Source organism: Grus americana, chromosome 6 (genome assembly GCF_028858705.1).
Source record: "Grus americana isolate bGruAme1 chromosome 6, bGruAme1.mat, whole genome shotgun sequence".
In the NCBI taxonomy this organism is placed as follows: domain Eukaryota; kingdom Metazoa; phylum Chordata; class Aves; order Gruiformes; family Gruidae; genus Grus; species Grus americana.
The window spans coordinates 5335209-5361417 of record NC_072857.1 but is presented as its reverse complement, the minus strand read 5'-3'; the positions used below and the strand labels follow the sequence as shown (position 1 = coordinate 5361417).

At 39.8% G+C, this 26209-nt stretch overlaps 1 protein-coding gene and 1 long non-coding RNA gene across 4 annotated transcripts in view; one reads left to right on the top strand and one right to left on the bottom strand.

The window, feature by feature from the left end:
- Window positions 1–2869: 2869 nt before the first annotated feature.
- Window positions 2870–23985, bottom strand: LOC129208321 (uncharacterized). Its single transcript, XR_008577773.1, has 3 exons — window positions 23705–23985; window positions 5077–5289; window positions 2870–2943 (listed from the first exon to the last, which is right to left on the bottom strand). It is a non-coding gene; the product is annotated as an uncharacterized LOC129208321 (long non-coding RNA).
- A 1519-nt stretch (window positions 23986–25504) lies between these two features.
- Window positions 25505–26209, top strand: part of KYNU (kynureninase) — a 59498-nt gene continuing 58793 nt past the window's right edge. For 2 of the 3 annotated variants that reach the window (XM_054830578.1, XM_054830580.1), the window contains exon 1: window positions 25568–25686. The gene's annotated coding sequence lies outside the window, so the exon portion shown is untranslated. Of the gene's footprint in view, window positions 25519–25567; window positions 25687–26209 lie in introns of those variants that run through there. The other variant, XM_054830579.1, reaches the window with a different exon arrangement.

Below are 26209 nucleotides of genomic sequence, written 5' to 3'. Positions count from 1 at the left end.
CTGCGCTGACCTCCCCGTGTAGACAAGCCCTTTATGAGATCATCTGCAGTTTTGATGATAATGGCGGCTTTATTTTCTTCTATTAGGCCTTGGGGTGCATGAGCTATTGTAAATCCTCTTGCACTTGTGCATGCTATTTCTCTTTATTCCTATCCTAATTCACAATTCCTATCCCCTAGACCAAAATACTGATGTAAATAAGCTTTTTATTTTCATTTTTCAAAGTTATAGCTCTGCACAGTATGACACAAAAAAATCCACACACTTTCTTTTTTTTTCTTTTTTTTAAGAAAAGTGTTTATTTTCAGGGGGGGCTTTGCATAAGAAAGGTCAAATGTTCCCTCTCACATTTGGCTCATTTAATAGCAGGATGCTCTTTCTGGCCATCTGCTTATTGTTGAATTAATTGTCAATTAATTGTCTCTTAATTGAAGCATTTGTTTCCAATTTTCAAAGATTAGCAGGGTATTAAACAAGAGAGGTCAACACAATTTAGGAGAATGTTTTAAATTTTGCGTATAGTAGCTGGGAATTGTAGCTTTCATTAAACATCACTCTGGTATAATTTGTGTCATTAAAAGTGGCAATTTCAGCCAATTACTGCAGCTGTTTTGAGTTTACTTGCTTGAATGATTCCTGATTCCAGGACTGAAGAAGATCTGAGCTCTCACTATTACTTGCTGCTGCTATGTCTGTTTAAAAATTGAATTAATCATATAAAGAAACCTATAAAATTTATTATTTTTTACTGGAAAATATAACTCTTTAATAATAAAAACCAAACATATACTAATATCTGTTCATAAAGACAAATACTAGACCTTAATTAGGTGGCTTTTAAACTAAGCCAGACTCATAAATGAAAAAGGCTGGTGGTGGTGGAAGCAGGAGTCAAGCCCTGGCTCTGTACGAGGTCTGGTGAAATGGTCCCAGATGCTTAAGGGTGATCTGTGGAGACCAGAATCCAGCACAGGGAGCACGAAGACAGACGGAGTTATATTGGGTGTAATTACACCGGGCAGATTATAAAAAGTCCTTAAGCATACAGGGACTGAGCTCTGAAGTCTGTGTGGGACCATTAGCCCTGAGTCTCAGCACTGCACCAGCCGTTGACTTTCCCATCAGCTGTTCAGGTGCGGAGCCCTGGAGGTTGGGTTTGATGAATGTTTTCTAGAAAGTACCCGATTATAGCCCACGGCAGCTCGGGACTGCCAATAGCCATCAGTTTAACTTTTTGCTTCGGTTTTACATTAATTTAAATGCTTAGATTGAAGAAGGTCTTGGTCCCTTAATGCATCTGCTTTATTAAAGGGAAATATTAGTTTTGGAAGATATGTTTTTGAAACAACTGCTGTGTTTTTTTCCCCTGAAAGTTCCATACTAAGGACAAAAATCATGCTTTAGTTTAATTCAATCTATTAACCTGTGATTCAGCAGGTTCTGGGGAGAATCTTTTCTTTTACACGTGGGATTCAGTATTGCATGTCTTTTTGTACTGACTAATTTTAGATAAATTTTAGTAAATTTAGAGTAGGGAAAGCAGATCCTGTTCCCTCTAATTTGATGGTACTTTATTCCACAGGCTGCTACTTTCTCCCTGGATTTGGGGATGCAGACCAGGAAGGATCTGTTTTTCCCAGTGTCAGTGCCTAGAGATTGGCAGTTGTGTACGTGAACGAATACAACCGTTCATTTGACCACGTTATATCCGCTATCTAATCACAGAGCAAGGTCTTCCAGAGGCCACGCTAACAGAGTTCAGGAGATCAGAAATATCAGTGCCTGAGTAGATAACACTGATTGCTTGAAAAATACAGTACGCTCTGTCTTATTTGATAGAGAAGAAATTAAATATGATTTTGATGTTTGCATGCACTCGGTCTGTACGAGGATGAATGTATATTAATCTGTCACCGTGTGGGGAAACTCTATAAACTCTACCTTTATCCAGCCCAGATGGTCTTATTTGTTTCTTCTCGGACATATAAAATGTTATGTTCAGAACAGCCCCAAGGCGAGCCAGGTTTTATCAGATAGACTGTGATTAGCATATTTTACAAATAGATAAATAAGACATTAAGAAATGTAAAATGTTTTTTGATGCTGCCCTTCAAGCCGGTGGCATCATGTCTTGTGGCTTTTCTCTGAGCCTGCCGATTCACGGGACAGCCTGCAAAGGGCAGCACCCAGAGAGACGGCAGGATAAATGCAGTGGGGAAAAAAAAAAAAATCAGGTATTTGAAGCTGCTCAGGGTTGGGAATGTTAGCTTAAACCTTGAAGAAATGAATCCCAAAGAATGGTAAGATGGGGATATGTTATTTCTCTCTCTGGCTCTGCAGTTTGTCAGTAAATTGCCTCTATTGTGTGTGATAAGCGTAAAGAAGAGGATGTTGAGGCGATAGTGGGATGTCAGTGAGTACCTGGGTCTGAATGAGAGTTTGAGTGGGATCGCAGCTCCTACTTACAGTCGTTAATATACTGTGTACATCCAGGGAAGAACAAACTCATAATGCATGTCACAAAAGCCCAAATTCCAGGCATGTTCTATAAACCAGGAGCAAAGACAAATCTCCTCTTTACTTGCGTTTAGCATAAGCCACAGAATCCAACAAATCTTTCCTGACTAAGTCCATACTTACCAGCTGGGAACCTGTTCTCACTGGGTCATGCCTGCTGGCTTCACATGATTTATTTCTTAGTTACATAAGCAGGAGTGGAAAATATGGCCTGATTGCTTTTACTGAATACTCTTGTAGAGGTGCTTTGCAGTACAGTAAAGATAATTTAGTGGCTCTACATCAAGGTCTTTCCAAAAAAAGTCATAATTTTGTTAACGGTACTTACACAAATTCACTGGAACAAAAGCACTGCAATAGAGGATATTATTTATTTTTAAATAATACGCTTTGTGGAGGTCCTCACCGAATGCTGTGCAGAATAATCTTGAAGACAAAGAGGAAGATTTAAAGTAAAATTTAAAAGGAATAGCACTGTGCAGATGAAAAATAAGGATTATGTAAACTGGAAAAGCATATATTTTCTGTTGAACATTCATAAAAAGTCTGTGTTCATTTATATATATATTTATTTTTAATGTGAAAATAATTTTAGATTGTATACATCAAAGTTCAGGATAAGGTTTCCGCTACGGAAACTTTGGTTAATTCAATTCTCCAATAACGTAATTATCAATGTTGTATGTTTGCTTCTAGAATTTTTTTTTCTTAAATCCTTTTATAGCTGGGAATGACTTTTTTCAAATGTTTTCCAAGTAACATTTTAGTACATTAAGAATTAGACTAGAATTAACCACAAAACCTGAAATTCTCCCAAAAATATTGGGTTCACTGTCAAGATTAGTTCGGATGAGATAGATAGGCTTAACTGTATGCATTTCATTGACTAATTAAAAAATTAATAGTTTTGCTATGCAAAATGTAAAAAATCAGTTTGCACCCTGTGTACTAAAACCCAGACAGTCGTCTATGTCAAGTCACTGAAGACAGCAAACAAAATGAATATCAGCTCTTTTGCTTTTTTTACTTTTGCAGCTTTTTAACGTGGTCTGGTATGTTGAGATGCTGCTGCGTCAATAGCTATAGCTCAGGGAAAGCTCCGAGTAACTACTCTCAGGTGCTTTCATTAACTATGCATTCTTGCAAGCACTTCTTTGCCTAGATTACTCTTTTATATTTTCCTCAGACTGATATCAGCGATTTTCATCTTATTAGTGGAGCTTAAGTATGAATATCGTTTCTAACAAAGGCAATTCCTGCAGGTACCCTAAATGTTCTAAATGTTTTAGAATATCATTGTTTTCCTTTATAACTATCAGGTAAGGTTATTAATAAAGTCCTTCTAGACTTTGATTAATGAACCTCCACCATTCATTCCCTTATGTCAAGCAAATTTCTGAAGCCTAATTTTTTCTTCTTGCAATTTGGCAAAACTTAATCTTTCATAAAATCGATGCAGCTAGTTAGATGTTGCTTCTTCCTGACATCCCTTTGAATTGGCAAAGTGTGCAGTAAGATGCAGAGCCACATGGGGTGCCTTTACTTTAAATGCTTAGAACCTCATTGCATTTCTTGGTAAATTGAACACAAAAATTTGTGAGACTTAGCCTGGATGATATTAGGTGTCTTTTTCCTGCTGTGAGTGAAACCCTCGCAGAAGAGAAAAATGTGGGATGTGGGATGTGCCGCCACAGTGTAAAAATTGTCTGGCTTGTGTTACAAATGGCTTTATCTGTTTCAAAGCCATTGAAGAGGAAAAATCATTTTAAATTATTGTGGAGTAATGTTCTAGCATATAAAATAAGAGAAGTGTCAGCCACAGACCACTGAATGAAACAGGTGACTTGCTCTTGAGACATCTGTCAGTTATATTGGGGGAAAATGCTGTGTTGTCAGAAAGGACTTCAGTTTGAGTGACATAACACTGGCAGCCTCATGCTGACATTTCTCAAATGTCCTTGAAATTTATAAATATTATCAATGACAAATTCCTATAAAAATTGTTATGCTTGGAGGCATTCTACAAGAAATCTCATCTTGAAAGAGAAATAGATACTCATCACAGAAATAAAAACTACTTCTTGAGTTGCTGAAAATAATCCTAATTTGACTGCCTTGTATATGTGCAAAAATCTTCAAATTCTTGTTAATGTTCTCAAACATATAGATTTGGTACATCACATCACAGGCAATTTTCAAGCAGTGTCTTCACAATTTGGAATCAGTCATAAGCCTGATCAAAGGAGGACTAAGAAATAAAAAATAACCGAGGGGGGATATTAAATTGAAACGAATAGATTTACTCATAGAGATTAGCAGATCTGCTGGCTTCATTTAATAATAAAAAAAATTAAAGTATTTTTGAGATGTTTGCATTAGTTTTAGTACAGCAGCTCCATATATATTCATAAAGCATATATTACATACAAAATAACTCTATTGGCTAAACACTATTTTAATTGTGAAGTTAAACACTTCAGAATTCAGAAATGCCAAGTGCACAACTGTCTGTGCAATTTTATCTTTGTTCTTTGGCATATCTGTCCTATAACAGCTCACCTAGGTGTTGCTGTGGGTGTAGTGGCAGCGGCCAGAGTGCGTCCATGGGTGGTGACCGTCCCCTCTGGTCATGGGCCCGGCAAAGAGGCGGTGTTGGTGTTGCTTGGTCTCTCAACAGTCCTTTTTGTCACCCTTCACAGAAATGGGGTTTGCATTTTCACAAAGACTCTTCCAAGCACAGCCACTGGTTTATTTTCCGACTCGAAGTCCAGCCTACATTAGAGAAACGGTTAAAGTTTCAGAGCTTATTCAGCTTAAGACAGAGAGGCACACCTGATAAAATTTCAAATCTGAACATTTTTCTTAATTCCGATGTCTCAAGCAGTGGTGATAGTATTTCCTCGGAAGTACTCTTATGTCTGATTTTTCAGCTTTCTGCTTTTGTATTTCTTCTGTTCAGGATACGCTCGGTTTTGGGAGGGAGGTAGCAATGCGCTTTGGCCCACAGTGATGCTGAGATCTATAGCTCTTCTGAGGATGCTCAGGTTCAGCTCTGGGAAGAACATGAAGTTAGACAATTATAAGGTTTTTTTTAATCTTTTTTACCACTGTTTTCTGGAAGAGTTGTATACCCAACAACGCTGCTGTCTGTGCGAGGGGTACATAAGAGGGTGCAGGCTCAAGGCATTTTGTTTTCTCCAGTCCTGCGGCTGCCGCACTGCTGCAAGCTGAGCTAGCCGCTCTTCTCGCTGGGTGAGTTGTTTTATAATTGCTCACGTCAGCTCATCTTGGAAACAGATGAGCGTTAATGCTGGTTTAAGAAAGGCAGCAGAAAGATGTAAGGCATCAGCTCAGCACACTTAAAGTATCACGATACTCTGACGGAGCAGTGCTGCCGCTGTGACTTGGAGAGGCGAATCAGCTGTAGGCTATGCAATATGTCTTGGCCAGGTACGAGGGAAACGTGCTCTACCTAACACATACTGTATAGAAATGCCCACACTACAAATGATATTTTTTCAGAAGAAAAGGTGGTACGGAAGCCTCCAACCACTTCCTGATGGACTCGCTGACATTATGATTGGGCTTTCAACAAAGACATCAAAAAGACGTATTTCTGATATTTAGTTAATAAGAAATGTTATCAGAATTACCAGTGCCACAACAATAAAAGCACTGCATTGTTGAATAGCTCACCATCAGGAAATACCATCTGCAACATAAAGGCTGCATTAATGGTATAGCTACTCCCCTATTCCAACTGAAGTATCAGTTAGAGTATATATAAGGCTTGGATTAAATGTATGGATATTGTGTGTTTGTTTCTTTAGTCTCATTGCAAAGCTAAAGAAAAATTAGTGTCAAATTAATTTAGAGCTAAACAAGGGCAAACCTGAGAAGCGGATTCCTTTTTTAGCTAGTGTGACTGATCTTAAACTATGCTAAAGGAAGTGCCTCCACTTCCTTCGTTTGGAAGCTAAGGACCACATTTCTGTCACAGAATCACCCCTGTGCTACAGCATTGACTTAACTTTTAAAGTCCGCAGAGAGAGAGGGTAACAGGAAAGAGGAGGTGTGAGACATAGATTTTTAGTTGATTTTTTTATCTCTATGGAGAGCCAGGCAAAGCAATTTGTTGGAAGGATTCAAAGACACGGAGAGGACTATGGTTATTAGAAGTGTTCAATAGCTGCTTTTGAAACTCTACAAAAAGTTTCCACAAAGGAGAACAGTCTCGGAGGTTCACCATCTGAACCAGTGAGAAGCGGAGGTGGGAGGAGAGTTACAGTACGTGCATTAAAGCCGTTGCATAGATGTTGGCCCTTCCTTTTTCAATTATCCACCACTAAAAAATGTCTTCTGGGAAGACTGCGTCCTGATACATGCATCTCTGTGGCTATGAATGACCCGTGTATCTTTGAGTAGGGATTACAGCACTTCTCCCCGTAGACGCCAAGGCGACAACTGAAAGTGAGGGACCTGACAGCATCTTTTGAATACTGCTTTGCTGATGGGATTCTGACTCAGAGGAAAAACAAGAGTTTCTGGGCTCTGGAGAATCCAATTAACAAGCACAGGCTCTTTTAAGGTCATTTAAAAACCTAATTCTGTGGGATAATCATAATATATCTGCATGAATATACAAGACGTAAAACATGCATCTACGCTTTGGAACCTTGCAGCAAAATATATGTAATGTCAGCAAAGGTATTTATTTTAATCCAGAGCAGCAAAGATTTACAACCTAGCAGCTTTATTTAACAAATTTTAAAGAATGAATCCTAAGCATTTCAAAATATTTAAGGTCAAATTGAGTAATTTTTTTCTGCAGTAAATAATGAGGTACTTTCTCTGAGGCTGCTTGGCAGCTGGTACTATTTTCTTTTTTTTGGGTTAATGATAAGCCCAGTGAGTTCCCTTGTGCCAGTAAGTTGGAGGGCAGGGAAATGTGGCTAGCGGCTCCATCCAGCAATCTGTGTTATCCCTTGCCCAGCTGCCTGGTGCTTTGGAGTCCTTTCTGCCTGTTTTGAGTGATTAAACCCAGATTTCTCGGTGCCAATCAACACGCACTTATTTCACACACAGATAGCAATGTAAGCACAGAAAACAATGCATGAAACAACAGAGGACTTACATGCAGAAGAAGCAGTAAATATTTCTGATATTTTTAACCTTGGCTCCTGCAAGTTTGGCAGACCAGAGTTCTCGGCATGCTTTTGGTGAGACGTACCCATCGCATTGGCCCTGTGAATTTAGAAAGCTGAGTTTGCTCTGAGCGTGGCCAAGTGAATCCCAGCAGTGAGCTGCAGCCGTGGGCTGTCCTCTGCATCGTGGTTTTGCGTTTCTGCTCTCCTTCCTGTCAACAAGTGATGAAATTTCTTGGAGGCTGGACCTACTCAGGGCTTTGCTTCTCCTTTTTCTCTTTTTGTATCAAGGGTATCCTCAGCCTCCTTGTTGGAGATATTTGCCATTTACTAGCAAATAGCTTCTTTGCGCTTCTCTGAGGGTCCTTGGTGTCCTTCTCTCTGCTGTTGGGTCCTGTCCTGCCAATCCGTTGGTAGTTTAGCTTGGTGGTTTGGGGCTGGAAAGCATCACCCTGGTGAATGTGACAGTGATATAGCAGGACTGATCTGGTCCTGGAGGTTTTTGAAGAAATGCATTGGTAAAAATAAGTGGCTATGCATAAAAAGTGATATAAAAAGTGATTGGTCTCACAAGTTAGTAAGGAAAGGACATGGTTACTGGCATCTTTTATTTCACTATTACTTGCAAGACTCACTTTGGGAAACACATATTGGAAGAATAAGTGAATACGCGTGCTTAAAAGGCACATCAGATGGTTGTAAATGCCATACTGCATTTTGTAAAATAATTCGTGGTTTATTTTTCCTGTATTGCTTTTTCTCCCTACACAATAAAAATTCTCTGGTATTTTTTGGGATCAGGGAAAGCATAACAACCTTTCTGTGAATCCTCAAAATTCTGTGGCACATACACTCTCAGTTAAAATCAGGAGAATGCTGCATTTCACTTTTCTCCTGCCCTTTGGATCTTTTCTATTGTGCCCTGGTAATGCCGGAGTAGCCCGTACAACCCTTATTTTATACCTTTGCAATTAATGTCTTTTGTCTAATAAAAGCACTTCAATAGAGTATGCTACTTCTGAGAAAAATTAAATAACGTTTTTGCTGCATGTTGAAAAAAAATCTCAGCACGTGTCTCAGATCTATTTCATATACCTCTTCGATAACAAAAACAACAGAACCATGTGAGCAAGCTATGTCGCAGATATATTACCATTCTTCCTGCAGGGTAGGTGATTGTAATCTTTTATAGTAAATTTTTAAAAAATGAACTGCTCCAATAAATTTCATGTTTTACAATGAACACGCTCAACGTGTTAATCTTTTATATAGTCATTGTCCAGAAGAAATATACATGTTGGAGAGTTAAGACAGCCCTGTAAGGCACTAGGGCAAAATGCTTTCCATTTCAAATTAGAGTAGCCAAGCAGTTTTATACTTTAAGGCTGCTGTAAAACCTTATCTAAATGAGAGGTATTAAATGGTGAAGTTACATAAAGGTGTGTTTCATTAAAATGTTACCGGAAGGTGATTCTGTTTTTTAACTCTTGGTGTATTTCTGAAAGTATAGTATAAAGCTAGGGAATTTATACCAGCACTGAACAAGCTTTGCACATTTATTGCTTAATGGAAGATAATTGGCCTGGCCATAGAAGTGTAGACCTTGCCATTCCAAGATCATGACATATAAAGGTTAAGTATCACTTCCAGTAAAATCTCAAGGAATTTAAAAGTTGCAATACAAAGTTTGGTAAGACATCTAATTTTCTTGCTGACTGCAATTTTTCTGTTTTTTAATTTAAGGTTAATATGGCATTTGAATTTATAACGTGTGTGCCCCAACCAAAAGTGATTATTAAAGCACTTAATGTTACTTTAATAACTGCATACATTTTTGGCATTTCTTTTTTTCTAAATGGCTACTGAATTGTTAAAACTATCTCCGTATAGCATAATTATTGTGAAATAGAATAGGCCAAAAAGGATATTCTTCTATGAAAACAGAAATAATAGGAAAAAAGTTTAATATTTCCATCTGCAAATTAATCTGCTTATTGGACAAGGCAAATTGTGAAATAACCACTCTGCAAGATCACTACACTAAGAAATTCATAAGTATTTATTTAGCATCGCTACCTCAAAACTATACACCATAATTTAATGGCAATACTAATTTATTTTGTGGGCTGCTGTAATAAACATGACTGAATTAACTCTCAGCTGGGGCTAGATTGAACTTGGTTCCTGCAGGTAAGCTGTGTCAAAGCTAACATTGCATCTTCCAGTCATAGCTTTGCCATGGGGACACATTGGATGTTCCGGTGCTATATGTGCCACCCAGAAGTGAAATATATTAACTTGTATCACATTTCTATTAGAAAACAAGATTTTTAAGTATTTATGACTAAGCTGTAAAACTTGTTTCTGAGTGAAATGCAGAGGCTTTCATCTTATCTAACAAGTTTGCCTCTCCCATTTTCAGACAGAAGCAATTTGTTTTATTATATTGTCTGGTGTTTGTACTGCGGCTAATAGTGACAAACACAACATGAAAGATTGCACAGGTCTTCGTGTAAAACGGACATCTATGCTACCTCAGATAAGGATGAATCAGGCTGCAACTTTGCAACTAGTTTGAACAGGTCCAAGAACGTGTTAGCATTGAATATATCACCCCTTCATCCCTTCTTCTGTCTGTGCAAAATATCTCAGCGTTTCCCACATAAACCAGCAGTCCTACTTTTGAGTTACCTTATAGAGAGCTGGATCAGGAGCTGACATGGCTGAAAATGAAGATAGATTTTTAAAAAAACAAACAAAAAAAGAGGATAATGAGAATAATTAGAAAATGTTCCTACGCAGATGGATGTGTTCTCTGCTAATCACGTTTGTCCTTCTAAAGTCAGAAGAAAAAGTGGAGTAGAGAATGTGATTTTTCACAACACACTGTTAATTAGTCCAGCGTCGGATACCAGACTTTTAAAACTGACCACCCCTTATTACTGAGATGGTGTTAAACCACCGATTTTTAAATAAAAACTTCACATTTTCTGCACATATATGTGGCTGTTCCCACCATGAATATTCTCCCAGAATTCTTCCATTTCCTTAATTATTGCTAGCATTTTTATTCAAGACTCATTTTCCGATGGACCCTACGTAGCAATTGCTCTGTGCACAGGGTCGCACCTGATTCCTGATGGAAACCACCTCTTCTGCAGGGCAATATCTCCTGCAGAAGAAGGAAACCTGGCTTTGTACCTCTGCTGTGCTGTGTGCTGAGCAGCAGCTTCACCCCCAGCACTAGCACGAAGGGTATTGCCATCGCTCTCAGTAGTTTTTGACTGATTTCACGACCAGTGCTTACTGTGGCATTGAGGTTTTTTTAGCTGTACATCTTGTTTTTTTCTTTCTTTCTTTCCATAAAGATAACCTGGGGGAGGAAGAGTACTACTCCAACAGTGAAATCCCTAAGACTTGTACTGGGAAGACATGTTAAAAGGTTTTATTGGTGGTATTTATAGACCTTTTGCACTACAGGAACTGTAGAAAAAGCCTGCAGTGAAGCTGAGAGCTTGGCTGGGAGCACTGGCCCTTACCTGGCAGATACTGCTTCTTAGCACTGCTCTGAGAGACTTGAAAATAGTCATATTTTATGTGGGATACAGAACAAAATTAGATACTGACTAATAAAAATTTGTGATAACCTGCAGTGAAGAGCTTTTCCAATCAACTCCTGAGACATCAAAATTATGATGTTGTCTTTTGTAATGCTGTGATCAAGCACTTCTGTAATAAATTCTGTTTTCAGACATTTGTAATAGAGTGTAGAGGAATAACGGGACATTTTGGTGTTAAGCCTGGCATACTGTAGAAATACCTCATCACATATGCATCCAATTTTCAAGTAGCTGAACTGGGAATTTTTTTTAATGGGAAATGCATTGAGAATTGCTCCACGCAGGTATTTTATTTTCAAAGGTAGGTTAATATGTTTAACAGACTGGGGCAATTTGAAATGCTGACCAGAGCTCCAGCACCTGTATTAATGCAATCATTATCTTTTTTTCTTTTTTTTTTTTTTTTTCCTGTTGTTTTGGCAAAAGCTCATAGTGGTCACAGTGAGGTGTTGGGATCCTTTTATATCATGCTCTGAACATCCATAATGAAAAGATGCACCCTACTGCAAAATGTTTATGTTAAACTTAGTTTTGCAACTGACTGAACTTATGGCCTCATTTCTTCAACACTATATGGGAGAAGGATGGTGGAGAGCTCATGGATAAACCTGGTGGAACATATAAGCGGATGAGCCCTTGGATCTAAATTGTTGGGAACTTTTTCCTCCAAGGTCAAGAGAAATTTTCTTTCTGCCAGAAACATGCAGCCTGTGCCACTGTCAGGTAACATAATTTTTATGGACTCTGTGTCTCAGAATCTCTGGCTGATATAAACTTCTTCAGCCTATGCCAGTAGGAAGCAAATTATACCTTTTGTCCTGGTTTTGGCTGGGATAGAGTTAATTTTCTTCCTAGTAGCTGGTAGAGTGCTATGTTTTGGATTTGGGATGAGAATGGTGTTGATAACACACTGATGTTTTGGTTGTTGCTAAGCAATGTTTACACTAAATCAAGGTCTTTTCAGCTTCTCATTCTGCACCACCAGCAAGGAGGCTGGGGGCGCACCAGAAGCTGGGAGGGGACACGGCCAGGACATCTGACCCAAATTGGCCAAAGGGATACTCCATACCATATGGCGTCATGATCACATATAACTTGGGGGAAACTGGCCGGGAGTTTAGACCATGGCTTGGGAACTAGCTGAGCATCGGTGGTCTGTGGGTGGTGAGCAATTGTGCTGTGCATCACTGGGTTTGTATATTTTATTATTATCATCATCATTATTGTCTTCCTTTTCTGTCATATTGAGCTGTCTTTATCTCAATCCATGAGTTTTACCTTTTTTTTTCTTTTTTTTTTTTCCCCAATTCTCTCCCCCATCCCACTGTGGGGGAGGGTGGGGAGTGACCAAATGGCTGTGTGGTTGTTTTAGCTGCCTGCTGGGTTAAACCACACCACCTTTACTTCATTACAATAATATTATAGAATAATCTTTATGAGGTGAAAACTAGGAGGGCAGTGAAGGGGGTTTGTGTATTCTCATATTTTTGCGAAGAGGACCCTCCAACCACCTCTTGTACAAAAGAGGATTTAACTGCATGGAGAGCAGTGTCTTCATCTTAGCTAGGCTGGGTGGAAACTGAGAGAGTAATTCCTTCCAAAAGTGCTTATTCCTTGGATTCCTTTTCAAAGGCAATGCAATCCCTGGTAATCCAGCACCTTTAGATCTGCAGTGTGAGGAGACACAAGGACCTGAGCTGGTGTGGGGACACAGGTTGTCCTTAGAACCCCAAACATCTGCAAATTCCCTTCCTGCTCTCTGTCTCAGACACACTTTTGGCCCTGCAGGATTCACATACAATAAACCAGGATTAACAGAGCGGCGAGAAGTTCCCTTGTTGATATAGGTCTAGTTCCAGCAAAGCAATTGTGCACGTACTTGACTGTAGGGGTGCGTATATTTATGTTGATTTAAGGGGACTTAGATGAATCAATTTGCATGCTTGAGTGCTTTACTGAATCAGAAATAGAAATTTTCCACCAGCAGAACAGGGAAGAGTTGTTACTGGGGGGCCTCTGGCTTTGATCTAGCCACACTTAAGCAGGTGTTTCATTTTAAATGTGTGAATAATCCTAAAGAATAACTTTGTGAAGTCAAGGCAGGGTGCTCACCTCCATTCAGTGCTGATAAGGGGAAGACAGTGCTGGTGCACAAGTACTAGCTCTCTCCTGGCTCTCTTGCCCTCTCTCACAAATTTCTGTGGTGCAGAGAATGGAAATGATTAAACGGGTTGAGAGCTACCTCTGTGGTACAGCAGCAGAGCGACAATGCGTGCATTTATGCTTTACTCTGAATTGTTTGTTATAATAATTTTATTTAATGTATTACTTTGCTATAACTGATACTGCTTTCTGAAGAAAAAAACCCTACATTTCTATACAGATTACATTGGTTTGGTATGAATTAAAATGAGCTACAAGAAACAATGTTATTTAAAACTCCCTAAAACTCCTGCATTGAATTTTTTTGCAAAACATTTTTAAAACCTATTTTATCCTTTGTATCATAAAACTAATTTCCTTTCTTTAATGACTCTTCACAAAAGTTCTCACTGCTATAAACTCTAGTTTTAGCACAGTAATTTTATGTAAAATATTTCTAGCATTTTCTTTGAATCTACAAGCAATTTTCATGCCAATAGATGGTAGAATTGATATACTTTTTTGTAATTTACAAGTAAATTGTGTGCTTTCTTAAAATGTGGGACAAGTAATTTTTCCTACACTGATACAATAACAAAAACGTTGCAACTGGATCTTACTATTTTGGCTCAAATTCTGGCTGAAGTCAATGGGTAGCTCTAAGAGGTGGCTCTTCCACCACAAACTAAGAAGTCTTTATCAGAGAACCAAGTGATATCTACTGTCAGAAACTCTTTCAGGTTTCAGAGAGATTGCTGCATAATTCACGCTATACCAATATTTTTTCCATTGAGAATACATTTAACCCACCAAGTGTTTCATCTATAAGTATTTAGTCTATAGAATAATTTTACATTCTTCCTGTAATATATGAGAGAGTTATTTTTTTTTTTTTTAATAGGATCCAGCATGCTGAGAAAGAAACACATAGAGTTTGCCTGTAGAAAACACTAAGGACAGTGTGTGCCTTAAATTCAGCCCATCACTTGGCACTCCTTCCATTGCGTTGCCACAGCCCTGAACCAAGCCATGAAGGAGGCTGGGCTTTTGCTTGGCTAGTCTAAACCCACATGAATTTACTGTTTGAAAAAATGAAGTTGTTTGTTTAACAGTTTTCAAATCTGAGCACATCCTGCTGTGATTTACTTGCTCTTTATTGGGCCAGATATTTACATATGCCTTAGCATTGCATTGCTAAACCCTGCGCATTCAAGAAATTGAGATGCATAATGCAGTAGCCCCCCCCTTAGGTGATGTAGTGGTTGATTTAGACTTCAGTGCCATGGACAACTGAAGTCTGGACGACCCTACTTTGGAGTAGCTATTTATTCTTGCTGTTTTCCCCATGTGAGTTCTAGCACCCTTGCAGATATATGGCTGAAAATTAATCCAGTGATTCAGTATATATAGCTGCAGCTCATGATTTGGTTATAGAAGTGCTAGTGTTAGCAAAAAAGGGGGTGAGCATTAACACACAGTTGAGACAGAAAGAGATCAAACCTGTCAGCAGTGGCCAAGCCTTGCACCAACTTAAAGTGATTGTGGAACTGCAACCTTTTAGCTCCTTTCTTTGAACCTGAGAGATGCATCTTACCTATAAAGCTTTATGGAACAGCAAATGAAGTGCAGGGCACCATGGTGTGTGTGACTTATGCTGCAAAGAGGCATAAATAATTAACAAATGGAGTAGAGTCTGGCATCGTTGGGTTGAGTGGCAATGACCTTGAGCATCCTGAAATCTGCTCTCACCAAGGCCATTAGTGGCTGATTCAAAGGACAGAGAAAGCAGCCAGGAATCGATACGGTGTAAGACACGCCATGGCCACGGTCCTGCTTCCTCAGACATGGATGCTTTTCCTACTGTAGAAAATGGGAACAATGTGGGAACAACTGTATTATATTCTACTTATCATACTGAATGTTCACATCTGTTTGCATGATATTCCCATAGACAGCTATTTTGGCTACAGCCTCTCTGATAAAGTCTATATAGTAATTTTATCATACACTATTATTAGCTGAACATTTGAGTAATTCTAAACAGTGCCTCATTTAATTGCAGCAAACACCACGCAGCACAACTAACTATCTATCATTTTGCCCTTTATTTAGCAGAATGTCAGGAAGTCAAAGTGGGGGAAAAAGGTGATGATTAAATAAAAGGGTGTTGGTACACTTGGCACCCCTTCCCCATCACAAATTGGTGTGGAAAGGGTCAAATATTTTGCTTTGTTCTGGTGATACTCCCAGCAGATGTTGCAGAACCCTAAGCTCTGGTCTCCATAAAGACAAGTTCTAGACTGTTCAAGATGTTCATATGGATTTTCCTACGTTTTTTTGCATTCACCTCACCTTCTTTTATCAGCAAGGATCATCCCGGTATCCCCTACTGCCTTGTCTTATGGCCGTCTGTGGAGGAGCTCCTCTCTGAACTTGTGCTGAGCGCTCTGTGGGAAGGAAGCCCTTCTTCACCGCCTGCATTCACACCTCGCTGTGGGTGCACTACACAAGGTATGCTACAGCAGCAGCGGTTGTCACGCGTCACAGGTATCACTGCCATGTTCTTTAGTGGTGACTAAGTAGATCGCAGCATCAAAGTGTGCATGGTTGACAAATTTTCATTATAACAGCAGGAAAAATAACAAACAGTAGGGGAGAGTCTTGGTGGAAGACAAAGACTGAGAGCTGTTTGTCTCAGGTTGCTAGTATAATTTCTCACAAACAGTGTCAGGTTTTAATCAGAGTATATCTCAGGGCTCTTATTCTATATTGAATGTACAAAAGTCTAGTTCAAATGGCTCTGAACATGCCTGGGGTTATCCTGACCTAGCCCACAAAGGACGGGGCCTTGCAAGGAAAGAAGGTCATCTATGAGAAGAAGAAAGTCTGTATCCACTTTCAGGATACACCTTACTGAGGAATAAAGACATAAAAGAGTTTCATTGTGGCTTGAATATAAGGTTAGCCGTGAGAAAAAACATGATTGTGTAAGAAAGGAATCTCACAATGGGAACAGCTTGGTTCCCCAGACAGCATCTATATCTCTGTCTGGCTGTCACTGAAGAATAACTGCCCAGGTGTCATGCTGGGACACGCTTCCTAAGAAGATCCATGAGCAGGTACTCAGGTGCCCACAGTCCCACGGACAGCTCACGCTGTGCCCGCCAAGGATTTATCTCCCTTGCAGGAGATAAATGGCGTGTGTGCCAAGCACAGATTGAACACTTTACATCATGAACAACTGGCGGATGGCATTTCCCTAAGGGCGTGAGAACTGTGCCCTGGGATGGCCAGGATGCCTTGCAGGGCAGCTCGGCTGCTCCTGCTCCTGTCCATGCTGTCACGGCTGAAGATGTGCTCCCTAAAGCTAGTAGCTTTTAGGGCCGTTTCAGAGGGCACTTGCCCAAGTGCTTCAGCTCTTATCAGGATGAGCAGGAGTTATCATTCTTCCTGAGCCACGTACTTTGCACCTGCAAAGGGGTTTTAGCAACGCTCTCCTCCCCTTGTTTCTTAAAAATTCCTGTTTGCAAAAGGCCTTTCCTTTTGGTGTGTATCACATTGGAGCTGTATCTCCTCCCAGTGATCATCTAAACTGTCAGAATATACAAATACACGTGGTGATTTGGTCAGTGATGGCTACTAGCCCAGGAAAGGTAAGGCTGTTTTGCAGCTTGCATTTGGAGGACTGCCTCTGACATGAGAGATGATGCTCTCCGTGCGGTGGCAGGGGAGCAGATGCCAGTGGCCAGCATTTTCTACCCACCAGCTGGGTCTAATCACTCTTTCTGTGCCTGTTCATGATGCTGCCTCCCACTATAAATTTTGGATATGCTCAGTGGTGTGGGAACCTAAACCTCAGATGCCTACAAGTTTGATCTAAATCTAACATTAGATCCTAGGATCCTGCCCCAAATCGTTACAGTGCATAGAATATTCACATCTTTTCCTTTCTTGCCATTTCTATTAGAACATTTTTTTCCATGTAGTCAGACATCCAAATAGTTAACAATACCCACCAGACTTAGTATATTAAAAAACAGCAGCTGTGGCATCTTCGATGTAATTTTCTGAGTTAGTTATATTACTTTCACTGTGTCACATGTTCTTTAAAATATATAGTATTTTAGCTTTAAAACCATGTTAAAATGAAATGTTCAAAAAGGTAGCTTTTTTTTGTGTGTGTGCAGAAGAATATACAAAGAACCTTGGCAAATAATTAAACATTCTAATTTGAGATAATCTTTGATTAATGAAGAAGCTGCTTTCGAATGGTCTCCTCTGACTCTAATAATTGATCTCTAATTGTCCCATCTAAAGGTTATATATTGCCTTTCCTCATGATTGTGTCCTAATGCCTTATAACTCAGATCCAGCTATTAGCAAAGTTCATTAATTCCTCTTGAAAATGCTGTGAACTTTCCAAATTGAAATAGTGCTGTATAAAACCAGGTTTAGTTTTGTACTAGTCTCTTGAGAAAACCACACCAAGAGATGTCACAAACATGATGTGTAATTATTCAATTGTAAATTATTTTAGAATGTATGTATAAACTGTTTGAGGATGTTGGACAGAGGAGGTGTAGGAGGATAACTTAATTAAAAATAATGGCACAGGTGCTTTTTGTTCTCTTACTGCAAGTAAACAGGTGATGGATTTGCAATTAAGTGTGTGATGTCTAAGTGGTAAATGCATTTATGCAAAAACTGGGAAACTATAGAATTTAGGGTCTGGTGAAATGTTTGTGATGATAGAAAAAGTCTGGGTTGTTTCAGAGGGATTTTACTTGGATGTCTAACAAGCTGGGACAGCCTAACATATTTACTTAATTGCTTACCTAATTGAGAGATGAGGCTTCTTCATAGCATAAGTTGTTAACTCATTTCTGGAATAAACTGGGTTTTAATCTTATTCTGCTTTAGTAAGACAAACCCTTTAAGCTGTTGCTTGGCAGGCTTCTTTTTTATATAGCTTAAAGAAAATTGGCTAAAATGCCTTGTTTTTTCCTACTAGACATTAAATTATGTACCCCAAATGCTGGTGTGTGCCTGGTGCTTGACCACAGCATTACAGCACCAAAGGCTTGTAATTGCCCAGCACATTTTCTGTGTAGTTTGATATTAAGAAATGCATAAGGTACTTGCATGAGCACAGATTTTTACAAATATGTCTAATTAATACAATTCAAAAATGCTTTTACTTCCTTTGCTCCTGAATTTTTCAGTCTAATTTCATTAAAGTGGAATACTTATTCATGTGCTGCTTTCCCCAATTTTGGCTTAATTGTTTCCAGTCTGTACAGCCCGGCTGTCTGGAGATGTTTATTACTGAGTAAATGTATTCTGGAAGGAAAGAGCCTGGCTAAATTGCTGGAAAGAAAAATTCTACAATCTGACCTTATCAAGACAGGATCCAGAAGGTTCTTATTTTTCATTTTGACTGCGGACTGTTAGCAAGGAAAAAAACAATCCAAAGAAGTTAACTAAAGTCTATCACAACAGTCATTGGAGCTGTGGAAAAAAAATGAAAAAAAAAAACCCCCAAAAAACCAACCCAAAACCTAACCAAAAAACCCCCCAAACCCCCCACTGTCAAATGCTTATAATCCATTCTGCAGAATTGCAGAAAAAGTGTTACGTATCCTGTAACTATGCAAAGCTATTTTCTTCTGGCTTTGGAAAACACAAATCTATTCCACGCAAATGCGCTTGTTATTTAGGGAACCTTTTAATATACTTCAAGTATATGATAACACAGAATGAGACTACGGCATCAAAGTACTCAATAATATATTTTGAGTGATCTTTAGCGACTCTCCTGAGCATTTATGACTTGCCAGGGGGAAATGCACTTTTCAAAGATCATGTGCAGTCCCTGTGGAGACCTGTAACCTTCCTCAGAGCAATTCACCACAAACTGATAGGTCTGATCACAGCACAAGTGAGACAGTCAGTTTAAAAACGCTCCGGAAATGCTCCGAGAATACTAATAGGAGCCCTGCGACTGCTGACTCACTGCCTTCAACACCAGGTTCAAGCAAAGGGTGACTTGAGGGTTATAAATATTGGTAGGGAGTTGGGTATTGGCAAAGCTTCGTTTAGACCTTGGACGGTTTGCAGCCTGATTTGCTGCATAATCAGTTTATTAGTGAATCAAACAAAGATAAAATCTTCAGTTAGGGAGGGCTGGGAGGTTCAAATCTGGGCATAGGGAGGGAAGGAGTGAGTGTGTGGGTATCAAAAGGCTGCTCTGAGCGCCACGAGAACCCGTGTTTGTTCTTCTAGAAAGAGTTTGGTACTTATCTGTCATTCCCATGGAACCTGCTGGGTTTATGAATAAAGGGCAAGGTTTTCTCCTCACCTCTGTCCCCTTGCATGAGCAATGCCATGCCCCGGTGGCCTTAATGCAGGAGCTTGTTGGTATTCTTGTGTTATTTGACATTAAAGTATTTTTCAGGAATTTCAACTTTGCTGAAAAGACCTACCACTGTTTGAATATGTGCTGTTAAACCCCCTCTGACAGAGAGCTGCAGAATGAGTTTCTTATCACAAAAACGTGTATGAACATATCCCCTTCCTAAGCCACTGCCAGGTCTTTATGGTGGTACCCCCGGGTGTCACACAACGCTTTGCTGCCTGTCGTGATCCTTTATGTACTATTGCTTTCTCTGCTGCTTCCAGGCCATCCAGAATAGTAGCGTACTATTTTAATCAGGCATAGCCCATCTTTGCAACTTCAGCTCGTGGAGGGTCCAGATCCGCATGGTACTCCTCATTAATCAGTACTACGCTGTGTGTGACACGCTTTTTTTTTTTCCCTTTTTGTTTTGATACAACACACATGTAGTACAAGCTCAGCTTGTTATTTTCTGACCTGTTTTTTCTTCCTCCTTCCCTCCGTGAGTTTTGCTCCAGATGGTAACTGCTGCAAGAGCTTAAAAATAAAAGTGAAAGTGTGAAGTGCATTCGCTTTTATGGAGCTGCAAACAGGGGGCAGAGGAAGGATGGAAAATGCATCGGTATCGTTCCTCTACCTCGGTGCAATCAATGTCCTCAGCCATTAGTCAACCTGCAGTGGTGTGAAGTGCATCATAAAAGACACAGCACACAAATATTAAAGAAAAAAAGAAGGCTCCGGTGTTGTGGGGAGCCTCTCAATAAGATTTTGTTGTTACCCCATTGCATCTGGCCTGTAGCTGATTTCTGATTTCCTCTTTCTCAGAAGCTCTTTGACCACAGGCAGGAAATGGGCTACAAGTAGATGAAGAAGCTGGCAACTGTCCTGTACTGGGAGAGTCTGGGCTGGTCATCTGGTGCGTGAGGACCTGCAGACGAAAGAGCGGCTATATAGAAAGAGGCTGTGTCTGATACACAGACACCTTTACCTGAATTTGAGAGGACCTTGGAGAAAGAGTAGTTGGGAGATTTACTGTAAACCCATCCCTGAAACACACACATTTACTTTTAAGAAGGTTATGCAAAACGTAGTTGCCACGAGAAGAGGGGGTGCCAGGTGCCCCGTTATCTTTTGGTCTCTCAGGTGCCCCCTTGGCTGTCGTACTACTGGTCCCTGGGAAGGGACAGGCACATCCCCACTCCTGTCCCTGCCTTTGGTAAAAAAAACTTGAAAAGTCCTTACTGTCCAAAGTAAATGTTAAGACCAAATATTTGACCAGAGTGGGGAAAAAACCCTCTTATCCTTTGCAAAACATTAAGATAAACAACACTGATAACCATTCCTTATAGCAAGAGGATTTTAAAGCTTACGAGTATGCGCATTCCACCTGGACATGTGGGCGAGGGCATCAGAAGTACAGTCATCTTTTATTAGTAGCAGCTAACTTGGAGAGGTACAAGGAAGTTTCATCTAATCAAAATATGTTCTTTTGCTGTAACCATGGAGTTATCAAAGCCGGGGGGAGTTACTGTTCTTGTTTTTCTTTACGTGGAAATCGCTTGACCCTGATTCCCTTATTGTACCTCTCTGGGTATTACTATTATTGGTGCAGTGGTGGAATATTTCTCCCTAAATGTTACTGCAGAAAAGTAAAGAATTTGTTATTTCTGTTGGTTTTTTTTTTTTTTTCTTTCCATAGAGACTCTATTTTAAGAATTTTTAAGGATAAATACTATGTTTAAAGACTCGGAAAGAAATGAAAATGATAACTGATACAGATCCTGAAGAAAAACAATATTAGGAGCAGGTCACATAACAGGGAAAAAAATACATATGTATTTAAGGAGGTGTGCCTAACAGTCCAACTGAAAATAAGGAAAAGTGCTTCAGACAAGCAAGAAGATTTCAGGAGCTCACTTCAGCCACCCAAAAAGCAACCAATAATTTAGCTGGAGCTACTAATAACTGCTCCAGAAATTAAAAAAAACCCCAAACCCTGGAGTATAGTTATATAAAGTCAACTCTTTACAAGGTGAAGCTAAATGGACTGAGTGAAGTATTTTTTTAGTCTTAACCAGAAAACCAAAAATCAGAATCACACAACCAGAACAATCCACTGCTGCAAACAGGCTGAATGTGCACGTTCCCTTCAAATCGCTTCAGAAGCAAAACGTAGCTCTCTGGGGTCTGGGAGGGAGGAGAACAAGGTAAATGAGAGCAGGTGTAGGACATCCTGATCAAGTAGGATTTAAATGTGTCCTGAGGTAAAAGGTGAGCTTTTCAGGCAAAGCAGATGTGTTGATGGGGTGAGAAGAAAACAAAAGTGATAAGAAAGTCAGTATAGAAAGCTCTGTAGAAAGAAGACCAAAGGTTTTATGCTGTTGTTTACCAAGCCCTTGCTGTTAGGCCTGAGGTGAAATGCATCATACCATCATAAGGTGCAGATGGCATGCTTTAAGAATTAGCTGTGGGGCTTGCCTTATAAATACAGACAACCTCAGTTTTTGTAAGCAGCTGTGTGCTGAGCACAGCTCTGTGCTGCAGGTGCAGGGTGTGCTGCTCAGATACATCATTGCCTTGCTGCTCCTTTTCTGACTGTAGAAACCACAGTGTTTTCCTGCCTGAGGGTCTTCCAGGCCATCTCATCTTGAGTAAGACCTGCCTTTTCCTGTTAAAGAGAATCCTTCTTTGTTTACTGGATCATTTTACCCTCAACAGCAAGAGTGCTCTGGGCTAGCAGTGCCAAGGCAAGCCTTTATGACCTGATGGACCAAGCATCTTGGCATCCCATCTGGCATGGGGTGGGTGTGCTTCAGGGAACCCTTGGTTATTTGTTGTTGTCACATGTCTTGAGAAGAAGGCATATGTTTTGTCAAATTAATTTATTACAAGTTTTGTTGGTGTTCCTGTGGAATCCTGGACTTTCAGTCAAGGGGCTGGGCTCCCATGTCAAGGGCACGAACATCCTCTGGTGAGCCCGGGGCCAGCAGTGATGGGTGGCAGATGGGTACAGCAAATGGTTAGGGTGAGGATGAGATGAAGCAGTATCAGCACGCTTGTGGATGTGTCTGGCAGAGCATGGCTTAATCTGGTTAAGCACCTCTGAATGAGCCAGGGAAGCAACTGGTATGAGAAATGTGTTTGCCTGTCCGCTCTTTAATTCTTTCTCTGCCCTGTGCACCCCATTTGCAGATGTGCAGAGCTTGTCTTTCCACAAAGCTGCAAATACTTTTTTTTTTCATCTTTTTTCTTCTCTAAACTGTCTGTCAAATGTCACCGCCTTCTTATCGCTCTCCTAACAGCCCCTTTGAGAGGGTGATGGCAGGGCTGCCCTCCGTTGCGTTTTCTGCCTTCTCTCTGCCACATCAGCTAGTGCCCACTGCGACTTTGGCTGTCTCATGGGGTCTTGCTCCCTTGCACGTTGGTCTCACCATGGCTTGCAGTGGCTCCTCCTTCTCTTCCTGCCCTCTGGTTACTTTGCAGTATCACAGGGAAAAAAAATACAGACCATTAGATTAGTTCTGCAGCTAAAAAAGGTACCAAGGAGACATGTTTGCTGATTTTTGAGCCTTGAATTTAAGGGCAAAGTGTTTTGGTTTTTGTTTTTCTTTCATTCTATCTGAAGAATTGAGAAGAATAGCTGGGAAGAAGGGGTCAATATTCCTACTCTCATGAAAGTCTACAAACATATGGCCTTTGCGAGCACGTCTGCTTTCCTGCCACCATTGACGATCAAGGGTAAAACTTAAGATGCTTTTTCAAAGGAAAATACAGTAGGAAAATTTTTTACTCTTCTGTTCAGGTAGTTTTATTTTCAAGGGCAAAATGAAAAGTTGCAGTGTATTTCAGTTTGGTTTGACCTAAATGGCGAACCAAGATGTAAATACCTTTTTGGGGTGAGTCTGACAATGGATCCCTCTTGCCTCAGTAGCTGAAGTGCCTCAACCTCCTGCTTCTCTTTCTTGGTCAAATTCCTGGTGGTACAAAGTTTCTTGAGCAGCAGTCAAGTTGTTTTGCTGGTGAAGTAAACTTAGTGGGAAGTCCAAAAAATCAGTTGACAGTGCAAAATAGGGTAAGGATATTGCAAGAACTGATGGATAGAGGTTAGGTTTCTTTTTAGGTCAATGTTAAGTGCTTTATGTTGCTGTTTTGTTGTTTGTTTTTTTTTTTTTTTTTTTTCTAGAAAAGAAGATAAAATGTTATAGTTCAAGTGTCAAATATATTGGTGCTTACTGAAAATGGAAATTCAGATAATAAGCATTACTGCAGGGGTCTGTGCCTGCAGAAGACCAGGATGGAGTTGTATCCCTAAATTACATTGTTAGTCCCCAACTCTGGCCCCTTTGCCCCTATATCTCTCTTCACTGTGTGTTGAGTTCTGGGGTTTTTTTGTGGTCTTCCCCTCTCCTTGTGTGCCATCCCCAAACCAAACCCACAAACCAAACAACAACAAAAAAACCTCCAAAAAAACTTCAGAGATTGAGTAGAGAGAAGCTATTTTGTTGTTTCCAGATTATTATGTTCTAGCTATGTGTAGGAACGAGTGTCGTTCAAGCTTGAACAGAAGAGATTGGGCTAACACAGGGCTGGTTTGAGGTAACGTTTATAGAGAGTAAAGAGAGAGATCAACTCTGTTCTTCTCTAATTTCATCTCTAATTCTTCTTCTGTTTTCCACCCTGGCAAATCCACGCTCCATGTAAATTCCCACCACTCCCTCTGCCATGTGGCTGCAGACATTGCTGACTTCTACCTGTTACACTATCGATCTGCTCCTTTGCTAAGTGAAAGAGTTTTCATTATAATTGTGTGCGTGTTCTTGTGCATGAGAAAGGTGCCTTCTTAATTTAATCAGAGCTTTAAATTTTGCTATGGTGACAAAGGAAAAAAATAAAATATTAAAAAAAAAAATAAATATAGACATACCTGGTTTTTGGTTAACTCTCGGAGGTCATGTGTTTGGTCACTGTGAGGGTCAGAGTCTGGAAGAGCAGGCACGTGACTGTGGCTGTTTCTTCATGCAACGCTGAGTATTTGCACAAGAATTTCATCATCCTCTCTCAGGAGCGGCTGCCAACCGCAGGGTAACATGGTTTTGCTATGGAGGGGAAAAGATGAGTTTTATATGTAAAACTACTTTTAACACCAAAACACTTCTTGACATGAAGGTCAATATGTGCCTAAATTACTCTAAGTAACTGAGTTTATTATAATTCCTCTCTGTCACATTCCCTCACTGCAGCTGTGACACTGTGCTGTGTAACTTATTTAATTACACAGTTGTGTTTGCCACTGTGTGTCTGTTGTTGGGTATGCTATGAATATTTAGATTTTTCTTTCTCTGCAGCTCAGTAATTTGAACAAATTCACTGAAGTGTATTTAACCTGAAGTAATCTAGAATGTGCGTTGCTTTGGGCTGTGCTTTTTTTAGGAACTTCCTTCTGCAAAACTGTATTCACAAAAGCAATTTTGCTCGTGTAAAGATGGAAAGGAGAATCAGCCCTTACACGCTGTGCACTTCTGTAGTTTTTCTTTTGTTTGTTTTTAAAACAACTTCAATTCACAGTGCTATTGGTGCTTTCAGTGGGTGTACTTTGACAGCATGGACCTATACCGCAAATTTGCGGGCTTGTATTCTTCATGCACACCCCCAGTTTTCCTTCCAAAGAGTTCATTTGGACTCTAACCTGAAGATGTCAAAGGTCTGTGGGCTGAGCTGCATTTAGCAACCTGGTAAACAGCTATTGGAGGGCAGAAAGTGCAGGGCATGCTGTTTCCATGATAAACTCTTTTTCTCTGAGAATACTGATACAGCTTTTTAAGTAGGGATTCATTGTGTGCCTGTCAGCACTGTGCTGGGTAGAGAGACTGTGAGTAACATCTTGGAATGTTTAAAGACAATGTTTAAGGGGGGTGAGGGGACTTTTTTTAATAAAGACAGCAAGATACTTATTATTTTTATTCTTTTATAGACAGAGGGTAGTTCTATAAAAATATCGTAAGTGGATCTAAAAATAGGACAAATTATCATTCTTATAATTAAGCCTAATCGACCTTCCTCTGTAAGTTTGATAAGATGGCTTGCTAATATTCACACTTTTTTTCTATTTAGTCAGTCAATTATGCATAAAGGACAAAACAGAAATAATCATCCAGACATTTGTGTCACTTGTGTCCGACTAATTCTCATCCATTTTCTTTTATAGTTTTAAAATGGGACATGAAGTAGCGGGGCTGATATCTGTGCTGATAAAATATGTAATAATGACTCTTAATTTAAGTTGCATATAATTTTTTTAAGAAATGAAAGATTGCCAACAGTCATTGGGGAGTTCTTTACCTTGAATCAGTATGCAGTACAGGCGAATTCTGTGGAAGAGTCAAAACAGCAAA